At 41.9% G+C, this 17,465-nt stretch overlaps 1 protein-coding gene and 1 long non-coding RNA gene across 4 annotated transcripts in view; both read left to right on the top strand.

Moving 5' to 3' along the window:
* The window catches only part of ccdc85cb (coiled-coil domain containing 85C, b), a 33,471-nt gene that overhangs the window by 3,513 nt on the left and 12,493 nt on the right, over positions 1–17,465 (top strand). The gene's annotated exons all lie outside the window — the stretch shown is intronic.
* On the top strand, positions 5,124–14,394 carry LOC112487246 (uncharacterized). The gene is made up of 2 exons (XR_003050170.1): positions 5,124–7,073; positions 7,558–14,394. It is a non-coding gene; the product is annotated as an uncharacterized LOC112487246 (long non-coding RNA).

Genomic DNA, 17,465 nt, shown 5'->3' with positions numbered 1-17,465 from the left:
TCAAAAGACAGAGCATCTGAGTCCTCTTCGGACAGTGTTGTGTTTCATTACTTTAAACAGTGACTTCAGTGATTTCCACTGGTGGTCTGAAAACCAATTCCAATCAAAGACCGTGTGAAATATGATGCTGTCGCAGAGAGCCTGCATTAGGAGCCCCTATAGTGTGACGCAGACGGAGTAAAGCCTTATGAGATTAAGACGGAGTGGCCAAGCCAGGCTGCAAAGTGCTTCTTTGACAGTGTCCAGATGCACTGATTAAGAACCTCTCTGTGATAATGCTTGCTGACTTCAGATGGACCCTCACACCACTGATCACTGGCCTTTTAGCTGCAGAGTGGCTTTGAAGCAACAATGGGTCTCATTATCAAAGAGAGTGAGGTCTTTAATGCTGCTGAGCAAAACATAGCATGCAGGCTGGCATGAACGGCTTTTCATTTGTATGGCCTCTTAATGTGCAACAGGTTACTTTCCCCCCACTGTAACTCTGTCCTCACTGGAGCGCGACTGTTAGACACAAGTTGTAAACTAAATTTGAAAATGTTTTGACGATTTCCATGTTCTCTTTGATAATGACTTATTATATAAATATAATAATATACTAAAAGTGAACATGTGAAACACATTTCAGTGGACTGCTTTTATGTGACATTTACTGTTAAAAATACGTCCTGAAAGAGCTCACTCACTGAATCCCAATTACTGGGTACATTTTATTGACATATTGACAGTTTATACAGATTTGTGCAGCCCTAGAGGCTCAGTTGTTTACTTTGTGCTTCATATTTATTTTTGTAATGGCTAATAAAATCTTGAAGTAGGCACAGTTAATATTGACAGCTGACAATGATGCTAAAAAGCTACAAAAGCTATACACACTACAAGAATCAAGCAGTATATTTGCAAAAGCAGAGCCAGACTTTCAGTCTACTCAGCTGCCATTGGCTCCCAGAAACCAGTTGGATAGGTTTAGTGCCTCGCACGAGATTAGGACTCATGGCTTCAGCTTAATGTATTAATGCGAGATGGCATGTTACTTCACAGCGAGGGCCTCGTGCGTTTGTCCTGGTGTTTCTGAAAAGTGTATTTTTTTGTTTGTTGAGACAGTAAGTGGTCAGGCAACTGGTTAGAACTAGTTCAGGTTCAAATAAGTCCTGATTTAATCACTCGGAACTTGCGTCTAACTCGGAAACACTTGACCTGTGTGGGTGTGTATCACACTCAGCGCTACAGGGAATGTGAATTCCTCCACTCCAAGTACAGGTTATATCTGTCTGACTCACTTGTCTCCTTGGTTTCTGTTTCCTTTACCCGTGGGGTGTGACGTGACCTAAAAGCTTTCACTGGAACCAAAGAACCAGCCTTCCAAGTGAACCACCGTTGTCTGCGTTTGTTCTGTCATGCTAATACAAATTAGTCAGTGTCTTGGTAGTCACATACGTGACAGGAACATTTAGCTATTTTGTGAATTAACAGTTTTAAGATTACATTTTTTTTAGCTTAAAGAAATACTGCGAAAATAATTCTTAATTGTCAAATTTAATTCTTCAGCCTTTTTATTTATTTATTTTTCACTATTAAATGAAGGTTGTTCATTTGACCGCAGCTCACCACTACAGCTCCCTGTGTTAAGGGAAACTGGTGGAGCAACAGCACAATGGTGGTTTCCTCTTTGGCTGTCGTTTCGTGTCACCGTGGGACATGTCTGCGAGGCAAAAAGGGCGTCTTAGCAGGAATAGGATGTTTTTGTCACGAATATCCTGTTTGCTCACTCGTGAAATCCTGCTTCTGTTTTCTAAGATTCATACTTGCACTTTTGCAGCCAAGGTTATATTTGTACCTCCATGGTGTGCACATGTGAACGTTCTTAAGGATCAAATAGCACAGCTTCGATAAAATAAAGTTCACTGAGAAGTGTACCGAGAGTTGCAGGTACTTTGATAGTAGTACTTGTTTGTCCTGTGCTGCTTATCATACTCGCTGGGCTGTGGTGGGGTCAGCTGGAAATGCAGATAATGGACTAAAAAAAAATACTTTAGAGGCTGAGAGAAAGCAGCCCAGTGAATAAAAAGCCGGCCAGTCAGTGTGTCCCACATTCCTGGATAAACAAAGAAGAAACTGGGTCTCTCTCTCTCTTTCTCTCTCTCTCCCTCCTGGTTGTGACACAGCAGGCATTCAACAGGCAGATGGAGACGCGGATGTTTCCTTGTCCCCGGTTTGAACTTTTACCTCATCTTCTACTGAAGAGAATAAATGTCGGGGCCTTTTGTCACGATCCACCTGCAGTGGTTGCTCTGCCGATTTATTCCCATCAAGACTGCACTCAGACGACACAATGGGGTTACTGAGTCAGCGTGAGTTGTCCGTTGTTACAGTAATAACAAATAACAAAACATTTTTTTTTACAAAAACATGTTTTTACAGATTCTTTTTTTTCCGTTCAGAAAGTTTTTATATGCAGTTTTAAATGACGATAGTTGCAGTAAAGTTCAGCATCCTTAAACTCCCCCGTGTTTGTCTGTCTCCTCTTTTCTTTTCACTGGCTAACTGGCTGTTGGAGGGGCTGGGCTGGGTTGTTGCCAAGGCAACAGCAACGATCATTGGGGCAATGGTGGACATGCTTTAGTCTAAGAGTCACTGAAGCGGAGGCAAGTAAAGAGGAGGGGGATGGGGGTGGATTCTGACCTGGTCGCCCTCTCTGTGCTGGCTGACCAATAGTCAGAGTGATGCCAGCCGGTTGGAGGTCAACTGTGTGTATGGCTGTTTTTCGTGGACATCTGTGTGTGTGTATTTGCCGTTATTTACACTTTAGTAGTTAGTAGTTAGGTACAGACTAATAAAATAAATACATTTTTCTTTAGACTAAACAAAATAATAATAAAGAGTCGCTGTTACCAAAGTGGACTAGACATAATCTAGATGTAGATTATAATCTAAAGTGGCACTTCAGAAAAAAACGCAGCAAACATGCAAATGCGTAACCATGGTGATCCAAGATGGCAGTCTCAACACAGGATTTGCCCTCCTAATATTATTTAAAGAGTACCTGTTATTTCCCTATGAGTGTACTACACCCATAACGTATCAGTCTGTTTTATATTCCGTCTTGTATTTATCCCCAGTCGTGGTAGCATGTTGTTCTTTACATTGTCCGTCCTTCACTTGTAGGAATGCCTTCCTCATTGTTGCTTGGCTGCAGTGAATAGGCCAATGCAAAGGAATGTCCACTTGTTCTCTCCTCTATTGTCAGCTCATCCTCAATGGACGGATGTTAACTTTATTGGGAGGCACTGCGCTCCCAGGACGAGCGCTCAAAGGACAGACACCAGAGGGTGACCAATATGAATCAGGAGGCTGCTCCAGAAATTCACTCATCAGCAAATTCAGTATTGTCAATGCCACATCCTCCATGACCCCTATGACAGTGTAATGCTCCCGTGTTGTCAAAAGTCAGCAACTTGCAGACAGAATGCCTCTTCATCAGCTGTCCTCGTGGCCTGGGAGAAACAAGGTGTTCATCTAGATTTTCTGGCCTGTCAGCTCTTTGCGTTTGGTTTACGGTGACATTGGAGACTGGAGTCAGCAGATGTTTCCTTCTTTCTCTTATTTAAACGGCACGGTCACCTCTCTCTAAACTTGCAGATTAAGAGTTACTGTTTGTTTTGTCTAAGCCCTTCAAATACGACCGACCTACGTGTCTGTTTAAAGACCAACAGAAATGTTTCTTTACAATGACTTTTTTGTCTGAGTGTCACTTTCAGCTGACTGGAAACCCTGTTTCATTTTCCCATCCTAAAAAATGTGGAGCCTAATGACAACCACTCCACAGTCCTACTTATAACTTTGCATAACTGGAGCGCCTGCAGAAATGTTTAGCTGGCTGCGGTGCTTTCAGAATGAATGAGATCATGTTGAGCACTGACGGTCATCTGGAGCATCTGGAATAAATTGCACAGCCTCGTTGCAATTGCTTCATTCTCAGGGTGATGTTTTTTTTTTTTTTGGTTGGTTGGTTTCATGTAACCACTCAGCTATTCTCAATGCTAAATTTATCTTAGAAAGAAAGCAGTGGTTGAAATACTGACATGACAGGAGATCGGTCGAATTAAATGTTAGTGCGTGGCGGCTTGTTGTGATTAATTATTCTTGTGTAGCGGTAGATGTAATTGAGCAACTGTGAAAAAAACAAAACAATGGTGTCTGATAAAAATGGGGGTCTACCAGGAGATTACCAGGTGACGTGATGGTAGGTCATGAGCAATTAAAATAAGAAATGAAAATATAAACGTAATATGTTGATATTATTTTTTTCTTTTTCCTCTGTGGCCGCTGTGATTTTTATGACAGATTGCCGGCTCCAAATGAATGGTTTTAAAATTCAATAAAAAATGTATTAGGACTTAAGCTCTTATCCAGACACCCTGATGATAAACTGATCAAAACCATGATTTATTTGACTACGCAGTTTGAAGGGGTATGACGGTTGCAATCATAAAGAGCTTAGAGGATGGAGCTGGTAATCAGTTGAAAGTGCAGGCAGGGGGAAAAGGAAATTGTTTGATGATGAGGTTACAGTCCATCAGCATTAGCTGTGAGTTGGACAAATATTGTCAGATTATTTGTATGATGCTTTAAATTCTAGTTTGCAGAGTTGAAAAAAAAAGAAGATTATTTTCTGTTGCAGTTAGCCTCTGTCTGTGTATACAGAGGCGTGTTGGTGCCGCTGTAGCTTCACATGGCATATTTCTCACTCACAGGCAGGGAGAGAAGATACATCTGACAGCCAATTATAAGCAGCCAGTTTCTCTCCTCTCTCTTTCTTCCATCTGCACCCCTTGGTACCACGAGTCTGACGTTTCTTTTTTTCTTTTCCGCTGCTGTTTTTAGGAGAGTTTGGCATCAGCACTTTTTGAGTCAGGCATCAACACTTCACTGTTTCTCATTAAGCAGCGTGCAACCTCATAACCCCGAGTCCTGGACGTCTCAGTTTAGAACCTTAAAGCCTTTATGTTTAAGTGGTGCAGCCTAAAAGTTAAAGTCAGACCTTTTGACAACTCCACATGGCGGTTTTGCATCAGTGATGCTCAATAACTGCCAAGCTACGTGCCAGAAGAAATGCAGAAAAAGCCTGGTCTTATGTGACATTTGAAGAACATTTGACATTTGCCCTGTGGGTATCTCGCTTTTCTGCCCATCTCTATTTTCTTGATCTTAGTGTCAGAAGCCGTTATCTCCTCCTTGTTCTTCTTACCTTCCTTGGCTCTGCCAAGGTACTCTGAGATTCAAGGGTCAATCACTTGGTTAGCCACTCTTATCAGTGGTAGTGCAGCAAGGTATCTTAACAGGAAACAAAAGGATCGAGCAGTTATGAAAAGTACGACTGCTGTGTTGTTAAAAAAGACCTGAGAAAAAAAAAAACAGATGTAGGGTTGAAGGTCCACAAGCAGCGTAGGATACTGTAGAGCAGCTAATTCTCCGTGCTTGTTGCTAGGATACCAAGCTCTTGTGTTTGTTTGTTTTTTTTTTGTATCATGTGATGTGGCTTATCGAGCTATCTTTATAGGTATTTGCGTGTTATGTTGGCTCTGTGTTTGTCCAAGCATCGTATTATATCGTAAATACATGAATGTGGTCATTAACTTAAGCAAAATGGAAAAGAATGAAGAGCGAGTGAGGAGAAAGAGAGAGGGAGGCTGTGTCATGTGTTATCAATTAGTATTTTCCCTCTCATCCAGGCCACATGCTTTATTTGTACAATGTGGGACGTGATGAAATGTATATACTGAGCAGTTTCCATGTCGGAGTTAGCTGTTGACCAGTTGGAAAGTGCTGGGAGACACGTCACAGAACTCCTGCTAAGCTGTGTGAAATCAAAAGCAGCAGATAAAGTCCTGTTGTGTTTACATTGAATTAGAGGGGGGGGGGGTTCTGCAGTCATCTGCAAGTGATGGGATAGAGCAGAACAAGAGCGAAAGGGAAGAGCGATAGCTGAGAGTTGAGCAAAAACAAATGAAGAGAGATGAAGTGAAATGGACAAGAACAGGTGGAAACGGATGTGATTTTTGAGCAACAATAAGAGAAGATATGGATCAACTGATGTTGCTCAGTACTTTCTGGAAACAGAGAGTACTAAAGCACCTTATTTGGTTTGTACTTACCATTAACTATTGGTTAACCAGGTAAGCTCTTCATTTGATCCAGATTGTGACAGTCTCCAGTTGCTGAATGTTTTGCTACCATAAAGCGCGTCGGCGGTAATCAGAAGCTAACTTATTTACAAAGAGTTATGAGCTCGACTTTTGGAACACTGACGGTTGTCTTTTTATTGCTTCGGTGCAGTTGTTAATAGCTCTCGGGTGTGTCCCTGACATTCCTTTAAATTTCCTGCACATGTCAACCAGGACAGCACGACGACAGAAACTTGGACGTAAGGAAAAGTGAGCACACCATCATCATGTCATAATAACAGTGAATCGGTTACATAAATCAGGTACGAGTGTCTGTGAGCACTGGCTATTGTGTTCTCCTGGGACTCAACGCATGGACAGAAAACCTGAGTGGATGTTTGATTTAGAGTTCTTGTTCTGAGACAGAGAGAGAGGCTCTTTGCTGTCAGAAATAATTGAGACAGTCACTGTAAATCACAAGATCTACAGTAGAGTCTGGGATATGCATTAGGGAAATGTGAGAAAGCAAGAAAATCACTGGTTTCATGCAGCTTCTTTGGAACCGTTGTCCTCCTCACACTCTCCAACAGTTTGTGTCACTTATCTACCCGTTGACCTCTCTTTGTCAGTGAGGTCCACGGAGTCGGAGGGACCACAGGGTCTTTAAGTGCCTGGACAGCTGTCTGTGCCGTGGACCCAAGAGTCTCAGCGGGGTCAGACCCATCTGTGCCGTCTTGTTGTTATGCCGTCGACATGACCTTGATGTCTTACGGTGTTGGAGGTAATGCAGGCATTTAAACAGCTTCTTTTAATCTTAGTCAAATTAATTAGCAGTAAATGAAAACATTCTGCCTTTGTGACATTTCTACAGTGGGGACTCTTGCTTCAGCTTAAAAAAAAAAAAAACAGGTCTGAGCTATCTTGCCCTCACGTTCACTGCTCAACATTTGCTGGAGTCATTTATCCAGTCAAACTGCTGAACGTTGCAGCCTGGTGTAGCTGTTGTGCTTTACCAGCAGAATTTTGCATGATTTAGCAATTTCATATTCAAGACATTGGTTGCACAGAGGTTAGATGCCGGGGGATTTATCACAGAAAATTATCCCTGTCCTATAATACTGAAAATATTTTCATCAACCACATGCTCCAGTTCAGTAGCTTTTGGACTCCGGTGGCATAACGTCAGCTCCTGCCGCTGCGGTTTCTCATTTTCCAGTCAGAAACAGTTTGATTTTTATCGCTCAGGAACACATTCTGCTGTTTTGCATTTCATTTATGAGACACAGACACCAAAAAAGCCCCCCCCCCAACCCTCCCTCAAAGGCAGCGGTTGAGAGATTGATGAGCTCCTGTCCGAAGACGTATCCCACCCAACAGCAAAAAAAAAAAACAGGTCTGAGCTATCTTGCCCTCACGTTCACTGCTCAACATTTGCTGGAGTCATTTATCCAGTCAAACTGCTGAACGTTGCAGCCTGGTGTAGCTGTTGTGCTTTACCAGCAGAATTTTGCATGATTTAGCAATTTCATATTCAAGACATTGGTTGCACAGAGGTTAGATGCCGGGGGATTTATCACAGAAAATTATCCCTGTCCTATAATACTGAAAATATTTTCATCAACCACATGCTCCAGTTCAGTAGCTTTTGGACTCCGGTGGCATAACGTCAGCTCCTGCCGCTGCGGTTTCTCATTTTCCAGTCAGAAACAGTTTGATTTTTATCGCTCAGGAACACATTCTGCTGTTTTGCATTTCATTTATGAGACACAGACACCAAAAAAGCCCCCCCCCCAACCCTCCCTCAAAGGCAGCGGTTGAGAGATTGATGAGCTCCTGTCAGAAGACGTATCCAACCCAACAGCCTCTGCAACCGCCCTGCTGTGTAAATGACGGCCATGCATCATAAAGTGAGAAAGCCTGACTTGATGAGCAGATGATGGGGTGTCAGGGAGGTCTCCTGTAATAAAATTACCGCTTGATGACTTTCCATTAGGTTTTATGAGGTATTTATACATGTGTGAGTGAACGTGCGTGCGAGATGGAGTCTCCATCGCGATCGTCGATTCAGGGCAGGTTAACCATCTGGCCGTAAACCCCTGGTCTCACTCGCTAATGGAATTTGTTCTCGTGACTCTTCCCTCTGTATACTGCATGTGTGCGTGTGTGTCCGCTTGCGCAGTCGCTCCAGGGCAAGCTACGCTAATAAACTAACGGCTACAAAGTCAGAGGTGGGTTTTAGATGGAAATACTACAGTGAAGTATGTAATGATGTTCGTTCTGTGTACTCCATCTGTGATCCAATGCATGGCCCTTAAAATGTAAATGTGTTTGACACAGGCAGCAGTTGTTAATATCATTATCACCTAAAGGCTCGGTTTGTGGAGCAGTGAGGCTTAATGAAGCCGTTCATTAGCTGCAAATTGCCATAGATGTTAACTGGTGTGATTAATCACTGCCGTCTGATTGGAGCCAGGTTGGGTCTTTTTATTGATCGGATTGCACCAACACTGGATGAACAAAGTGAATGTGTGCATCTGTGTGTTTTTTTTTAAATCATGCTTTGAGCATTGTCCCAATTCCATACTAATTTCATAGTGAATAAAGTATAAATCATGCGCTTACATCAAAGTGGGCTATTTTTGAAAATAATATCCAACCAATTAACATTGTCTGTGCATATTTTTTTCTTAATTAAGTGAGCAGTAAACAGAGTACGTCGCTGCGTAGATTGAGTCGTTTCATTTCCAGAGTCATTTCCAGAAAATAAAACATCTTATACTGGTACATTGCAATAAAAAAGTTAGTGGTTTAGTAGTAATTTATTTAAACTTTCATTCAAAAGGCAAATAGTGTGTGTGTTAATGGTTCTTTGTCTCCAACGGGGGCTAGAAAATCCAAACTTGGCAAAAGACAATCATCACAAACACATCAGACACAATTAGAACGGACTCCTTGGGAATGCTTGTTGACCACTGACAGGGAGTCGTGCAAAGAGATTTGTTTTTCTGGGCGGTTCGTCTCGGCAGGCAACAGAAACAGTGGCCTAAACGTTTGCTTGTCTGAGCTTGTACAGTGTTTTCCTGCACAAAAAAAAAAAAAAAATCCCTGGAATTAGCATACACCTAACTCTTTCTAAATGTAATTGATCTTTTTTTTCCCCAGCAGTGTCTGTGTGTGCAGACACTTCATGAACTAATGTATGACTTCTCCTTAAGATTTTATGGCGACGGTGGTGTAAAAATAGCCCGTCCCTGTGGATGTGAGGGCACTTTTGGCTCGCTGTCCCTACTTGAATATGTTTCAGCCGGACAGAACGGAGGATGTCTGAGAGTTTGGCACGGAGGCTGTTCCTCGGCGGGAGGTCAAAGTGATTGTGAGTTGAAAAATAAGCCGGAGGAACACAGTGGAGTGCAGTGGAGTGGATAATGACTCCTGGCTAGCTGAGTTTTCCTCTTCACAGGAGTCTTGGATGCAGCCGGTGCTTCGCATTAATAATGGGACATAATAGAATTCCCCTGGTCATTATGCCTGTGTCGGTCCGTCTGCACAGTATCCGTGGTGTCCCTACTGTAGGTCTCCCCGCTCCTTTTCCGAAGGCCTCTTCCCATGACCACTGCAGTTTATAAGAGCTGTCACCTCTGCTTAGCCTCACCGCATCTCAAATCTCTGCCGTCGAGCGATGATCGCAAGACTCATCAAGTCCATTTGTGTGGACTTACGTAATACCGCGTTCACTTTGCTGCAATTGTTTTGCTAATAGCTCTTCAGAAATCCTTTAAGCGCACTTGTAAATAGTTGGTGATTGTGCAGACAATACCAGCAGATAAAGAAGCTTTTGTTTCTTTGTTTTTTTTTTTTAAGAGCTTTGACAACTTCTCAAGCGACAAACATCACACAGTTATCCCAACAACATGCCATATTTTTGGTGGGATTTCCTACATGCTGGCACAAGCAACGCCTTGTTTTCATATAGCAGTGAAAGCACCGGGGCAACAAGATTATCTCAGCGTTTGGATTATATAGCAGCGCCACATGTTGACTCATGCCTGGTCTCCTAGTCCTACTCATTAGTACTGGAATTACATCTGGCATGTCTATAACTTATGTAAGGGAAATGAAATCATTGTGTGACGTCATCGGAAAGGAGGAAAAAAACGTATTTTCCACATTGTTGAAAGACCCTCAGATGTGTCCGAACCTGTGCTGCAGGAGGAATTTACAGACCCGTAATGAAGGGCTCCGGAGGTCGTACGTTCACCGTCTAATCACTGGCTGTTGTGCTGCACTTACATAACCTGAGACGTCGCCAGCGCAGCAGTCAGTCAGGCCAGTGTTTAAAAGGACGGCGAGGTATGCAGATGTATGCAAATGAGACAACCATTGGGTTTGTGGCGGCGAAACCGTGGTAACGTGGAGAGGAATGAGGTTAAAGAGGGCCGTGAGCTTTGGGCGGGAAGCTTCCTACCCACAGTGCTCTCTGGTGTTTGTTTACTCACTGTGGTTTGTTGTAGGCTGTGTGAGGTAAAGCCAGCCGTCTCTTAAACCTCTGCTGCGAAAGCCTTTTCTAGGCACTGTCGGGTCTGTGTACGTGCGCTTTATCACATGCATTAGCTAAACTGCTGTTTGTCTTACATTTTACCCATTTTCTCTACATGAAGCTGAAATGTTTTTTAACTTAACTTGATACTTATTATTGCTGTAAAAAGGGTCCAAAAGTCAAAGACCTAACAGCCACATGCTGCTCTGTGTCAGGTTGTAAATCCTGTCTGCTCCACTGATTTAGAGGAATGTAGTCGCGACTGCTGACCCTAGATATTTAGGGTCAGCAGCCACGGTCACTCCATGAGACAGGAGGAAGATTTTCTCTTTGGTGTTGGAGCACAGCCTGCGGTGAGTTCAGTCTCAGTCTAAGACTTTCCATTAGAAATGAACTGTTGGCAGCATTAAAGACCCAGAAAAAGACCTTAAGTATACTGATGGTGTATAAAATAAATGTGTGTAAATGGAAGCAGAGAAGAAGACAGTCATTTTCCATGAAAGACTTCTCACTGGCAACCCTGAAAAAGTTCATACATTGCTTGTGATTGACAGGTGGACCATCCAGTAAAATCTTAAAAAAAAAAAAATCTTGAAATGCATCAGTAATGCATGATTTAAAAATGATGTGGCCATAGTTTGTAACCTGCTGGTGCACTGATTGGTTCATGACCGCGGCTCAGATGCAGTTCTCGTCCAAAGGCTGTTAATCTATTTAATACATGGACACATGGTCAGTAATTAACAGCGTTGGCCAAAATAAATCCCAGCAGCTTTGATTTCAGAAGATTTAACCCAACCAGCTGCCAGATTGCCATCCTTCCAGCCTAATCAAAAGATTAAGGTCACGGGGCACCGGCCTTAGACGTGGCCTCATCATCTTTGAAGACAAACAAACCGTGCGTCTCGCCTCACGCCAGGTAACATGCAGTACTGACAGTTTGAACCAGCCTTCATCCCAGACTCTTACTTTGAAATCACTGCTGCGCTCTGATTCGACACATGAACACGTTGACTGGACCTGCAGGGACGATGATGATGATGATGATGAAGAGTTGAATGGACAGGCAGCAACACTCTGCTGCTGGTGTGGATGTGTAATGGCAGCAGGACACGTCTGTGTTGCTGCCTGCTGGAATAACTATAAATAAACTAATCCTCTCCGTCCCCTCCCCCCCGTCCTCTCGCCTCCTCCCTCGCGCTAAGGATTTGGACGGACAAATCGATACGTGACCATAAGAGATCTGGAGTGGTCTTTAATTTCAACTCAATAGACACGCGTTACATTAAAGAGCCCCATATGACCACCACTCTACTGGGGGCTTCATTAAACGTGTAACTTGTGGCGTATTGGGAGAATTGGAATTAATTCAGTAACGATTCTCCGTCAGGACCTTTTTGTGTAACCAGGATTATCAGATTAATTTACTTTGACGCTGAGAGCAGGAAATGTAGATAAAAGTTGTGGAAAAGCTACTGAGAAGAAAATTAGAAAAAAAAAATATACTACTATTACTACTACTTTTATTTATTTTTTAAATGTCGATATAATCATATATAAGTACTTAAAGTACTTAGTAGGAGAAAGTATTTCATACTTGAGTCTCTGAGTCAGTGTCCAGCACCAGTGGTTTCTGTGACTTTTTTTTCCAGCCAGTGATGGCTGCGTTTCCACATTCGTTTTGAGCTTCATTCCAAAAGCTGTGCTCAGTGTTGACCACCAGGGTTTTGGCGATTCGTAGGTCGTCAGTTTGGGCTTCAATCGACGGCTTTTCATGGGACACTGTATTTGATTCTGACACTTGGTGCCAAGTGCAGCGATGTGGGAAACGTAATTGTGTCGACCTTTTCAGCCTGGACCGGCCACAGCACTTATGGTTTAGAAGGGTAGTCATTTGTTTGAAATCAAGCAGTATTTTCCTGACATCACAGGCCAAGGATTAAAAGAATGGATTTTTCTGTGGTAATCTCTTGTCATTTCTCAGTACTTGTGGTAAATCAGCAGCAAAGGAAAACACATCTACAACTTATCAAAGAGCACTTATTCCTCCACCTCATTTTTTTAAGCATCTGTGTGCTGATTATAGTAATGACTAATCAAAGGTCAAACCTTCAATAGTTGACTCTGGAGCCACAACTTAGTCCATTGTTGTGGCTTCACCTGGAAATTGCCCCAAAACCACATGCAGTCACTGATACAATTTAAACTTAATGTTCTGGTCAGAGACAATTTTGGTTTGATATTTGTGCTCTGTCTAACACTGTGGGAAAATGAGAAATTGTGTAGCATTTTTCTAAAGGACAATCTTTGGGCGTCGACCACCATGAACCCAGGAAGAACATAGAATCGTCCCTCGCTGCGTTGCGGTTTATTGTAGATTTTTTATTTATTTAAATGTATTATTGTATTGTGGATTTTTTGCAGTATTTTTATTATTTTGTGATACTTTTTTTTAGCCTAAGAAGAAAAACAAATAGTAAGAAAAATAGTATAGTAAGAGAAAATAAATGAAAAGACATTTTGGAACACACATATCTCCTACAGGGTTTGTAAAGGGTTAATATAAACTTAAATAATAATTATCGTGGTTTTTCACGAGGGACCGCTGTACATTTCTTTGGGTTAATGTTAGGTTGTTGGCCTGTCAGATAGACCAACCTGCTCTAACGTGCTGTTGTACAGTGTCTGTCTTTGTCAAAGTAAACAGTTGACTTGACTAACAATGAGAAGATTACATAATACGGCGCTCATTGAATGAAACACAGCTTCAAACCTGACTCAAACGCAAACTATCTCCTGCTGCCCTGACATAAGGCAGCAGGGCCTCCAGCTACAGAGTCTCCATTCCAGTATAAATGTAATATCCTCTCCAAACTTTAAAATGTGGTTTGTAATGGAGATGTTATTGTATGCAAAAAAAAAAAGATCTGTGGAGAATGAGGTCAGATTTCTTGGAACTTACTGTACTGGGTGTCTTTGTGCAGAGAAATGAGAGCGAGAGTGACTGTTCAGACTGTGTCTGTTCTTTCTTCAACATCTTGAGGTAATTGACCTAGCCTCCTGCCTTACACACACACACACGCACACAATGTTTTTTTTAATTTTTTTTTTTTTGCCTAAAGAAATCCCCTCTCGCACAAACACTCGCTCCCACTCCCTGGTTCCTGCTTGCACACAGCTCAGACAGCAGTGTAACAGGCACTCCCTGTTGTACAACAGCGGCTCATGGGCACTCAGTCACACTCACACAATATCCATGTCTTTGTGCTGAAAACACTGGCATACTGCTGTGCACGGGAGATGAAAAAAAAGTCAGAGCCTGGAATAATAAAAGCAGAGTTCTGTTATATTTGTTTATAGTTACTGCTATATTTCACTCAAGCTGTTTCCATGTTTCACATCACGGAGGCTGCTCTGCCGCTGACCACTTTCCCGCCCCTGTCACTCAGTGACTAATAATTAGCTAACCTAGTTTTGCCTCGGCCCTTACCCATCAGGCCTTATTGTGTTTTTGTTTCTTAAAGTGTGCCCTGTTTTAACCTGCCATAAACTCACACTCACTCACACTGCCCACGCAGGGAGTTGAAACATGACAGGGTGTGACAGACAGGAAAAATATATAGGAAATATATTTATTGAAACCACATGCAATCTGAGTCAGAGAATTAGGACAATAAATAATACAACAGATATTAAAAAAAAACAGGGTCTAATCAGTAGCCTAGAAAACACCCAGTTGACTTCATGACACTCCTTATGAAGTCATGTTTTTTTAACCATCTAACACCGTGACTGACGGGTTCGCCGGTTTTTCTGCAGAAAGGAAACACCGTGAGTGAAACAGGGAGTGGAGCAGGAGTTGACGAGGGATTGGCCCAAGAAAGTGGGTCACATTGACTGTGACATGATGCAGAGTGATGTGGGGGTGGACTGAGTGACGCAGGCTACCGCTGTCAGCGTTACCTTTGTGTTCATCAAGTGTTTTCACTTGACAATGAATCACAGAATCCGTTAGGTCAACAGGAGTTCTGTTTCTCCCGCAATCAACCACTATCTCTGGAAGCTCTAAGTAGCTTCACTGTGTTAAAAATAATATCTTTTTAATAGCAAATGTTTGTCTTTACTTTACTCTAAAGACCTGCAGCTTTTTCAATGCTTGGAGTAGGAGCTGAGAGGAGGTAGCAGGACACAGTCTAAAACCATCTTTTGACTCGCCAGCGTGGGCTGTCAAAAGGGGGGTGACAGGCTGGTCTCACCCCGCAGATCTGCTCGGCTGTGTTTAGTGTCGCGTGTAGGTGTCGAGATGCTTGGTGCATGGAGTGCGTTATTGTGAATGTTCCAGCAGCAGAACAGACGTGATAAGACACTCAATCGTGGCAGGGCCTTCTACCACGTCCGCTTATGTTGATGTTTTCTGCATGGTATGCCCTCTGCCGTCTGGAAAGTGCAATTGCACTCATCAACATCCAATTGTTGTTGAGCAGTAGCAAACCTTTGGCCGGAACTTGTTGTTGGCGGAGCTAAAACCAAACAACCGACCGCTGATGTGCCATTGCCCATCGCCGATTGGTTGCTGATGACAAATACGGCCATATGTATTAGTATATGTATTAGTACAATTAATACTACAACGTATATGAATACAATGTTTAATCGGTAGCCTAGAAAACACCCAGTTGACTTCATAATTAATGATAGTAATCGTTTTAATAATAATTTTATTATTATTGCTGTTGTTTGGCAGCAAAAAACATCCACATATTCAGAGCCCAGTATTGTTCCTCCATTTTGACCAAATAAGCCGGTCTTATTGTTTAATTTTTTTAGTTTTATTTTCTGCATAATGTCGCCGTCTTCTGGCGACATTGCAGAAACGCGCACAGCCGACTGCACTCTACAAGTGTTTGACAATCGTCATGACAGATAAAAACGCAGCATTCAAGCTGGATGGTAGCGAAGCTGTTTTAGCTACGCGGATATTAAACAGTAGCGATATTAATAAATGTTCAGATATAAACTTATTTTGAATCAATACATCATTATTTTAACGTTGTATTTCGTTTTTCTTCTATCGAAAGATATCTATTTCGTTCATGTTCCACAAGGGTAGGTTAGCGGAGTGACACATTTTATAAGATTTTAAGAGTGCAGTCGGTTGTTTGGCTTCAGCTCCGCCAACAACAACTTCCGGCCAGAGGTTTGTCTGCCCTCTGCTGACGAAAGAGAGCAATTGCAATTGATGTGCAATTTAAATTGTAAACAACAGATGATGTGCCATTGCGCATCGATGATTGGTTGTTGTGTGCGATTTAAATTTCAAACAGATTATGATGTGCCATTGCGCATCGACGATTGGTTGTTTATGTGCGATTTAAATTTTCAAACAGAATATGATGTGCCATTGCGCATCGACGATTGGTTGTTGATGACAAATATGGCCATACGTAACAGACGTGATTAGACACTCGATCGTGTCATGGCCTTCTACCACGTCCGCTTATGTTGATGTTTTCTGCATGGTATGCCCTCTGTCGTCTGGAAAGTGCAATTGCACTCATCAACATCCAATTGTTGTTGAGCAGTAGCAAACCTTTGGCCGGAACTTGTTGTTGGCGGAGCTAAAACCAAACAACCGACCGCATATCTTAATAAAATCTTATCATAAAATGTGTCACTCCGCTACCCTACCCTTGTGGAACAGGAATGAAATAATAATACTGACTTAAAACAGGTAACGTCTCAACCATTAATTACTTTGCTGCCGTTTAAAAGGTGTAGCTATAGCAGCTATGTTCGCTACATGCTACAACTCAAATGCTGCGTTTATATCTGTCACGACGATTGTCAAACACTTGTACAGTGCAGTCGGTTGTGCTTTTTTTTTTGACCTATGACGTCGAAATTCTTCAGAAAATGAAATGAAAAAAAATTAGGTCAACCTAAAAATGCACAAGAGACAACACTTAAACCCGCGATTCTTCCAGTACATTAAGTCACTAATTAATTGTCAAAATTATAACATTAGTTAAATATTACACTTTTAATTAATTTGTGATACTTTCAAATTAAAAACAAATCATATTATGATCTGTTGGCTGTGTAAAGATAGTATAAAGATAATGTTATGTTAATATAATTATTCATATGGAGCAAACTAACAGTAACATAGATCTGCACTCCATTTTATTTATCAGGGGAGGAGACTTTTAAATTTTTTTTTTATTATTATTATTTTTTTCATTTTCCATCCTTTTCCTCTTTGAGGCTTCTGCTTTTGTTTTTTGACCCTGTTGCTGATGACTGAAGGCTGAGGAACCTTCATACTAATCGGCTTCAGATCTTGGCCACAGGTCAGAGTAACAGATGAAACCAGATTAGAGTCTCACAGGGCAGGAAGAGAGGATTACCAGCCCTGGCTGCTTCAGCTTCAGTCAAACCACTGGTTAGATCTACAGGCTGAAGTCAAGGGTCTGAACACTACAGTTTGGATGTGTGTTTTCTGCAAGTGTTGACACTGGTGCAGTATTTAGAAAATACACAGCAAATGTTTATATATATATATATATATATATATATATATATATTACCTTTGTTATTTCAAGTGTTAGTTAGAGTTAGTGAGTGCAGTAATGCACTGAGAGGCTGTTCAGGAAATTTCCACCTGCTGTTTTTCTCTGTTTGTGAAAACTGGGTCATTTTGAGCTCTGTCATTTATCAAAGCTGTATTTAGGTTAACGGGTTATGTCGTTTTGTATGCAAATGTT

This window comes from Cynoglossus semilaevis, chromosome 7 (assembly GCF_000523025.1).
Source record: "Cynoglossus semilaevis isolate Cse_v1.0 chromosome 7, Cse_v1.0, whole genome shotgun sequence".
NCBI classification, from domain to species: domain Eukaryota; kingdom Metazoa; phylum Chordata; class Actinopteri; order Pleuronectiformes; family Cynoglossidae; genus Cynoglossus; species Cynoglossus semilaevis.
The sequence above is the reverse complement of the archived record's forward strand: the minus strand, read 5'-3'. Positions and strand labels throughout refer to the sequence as shown.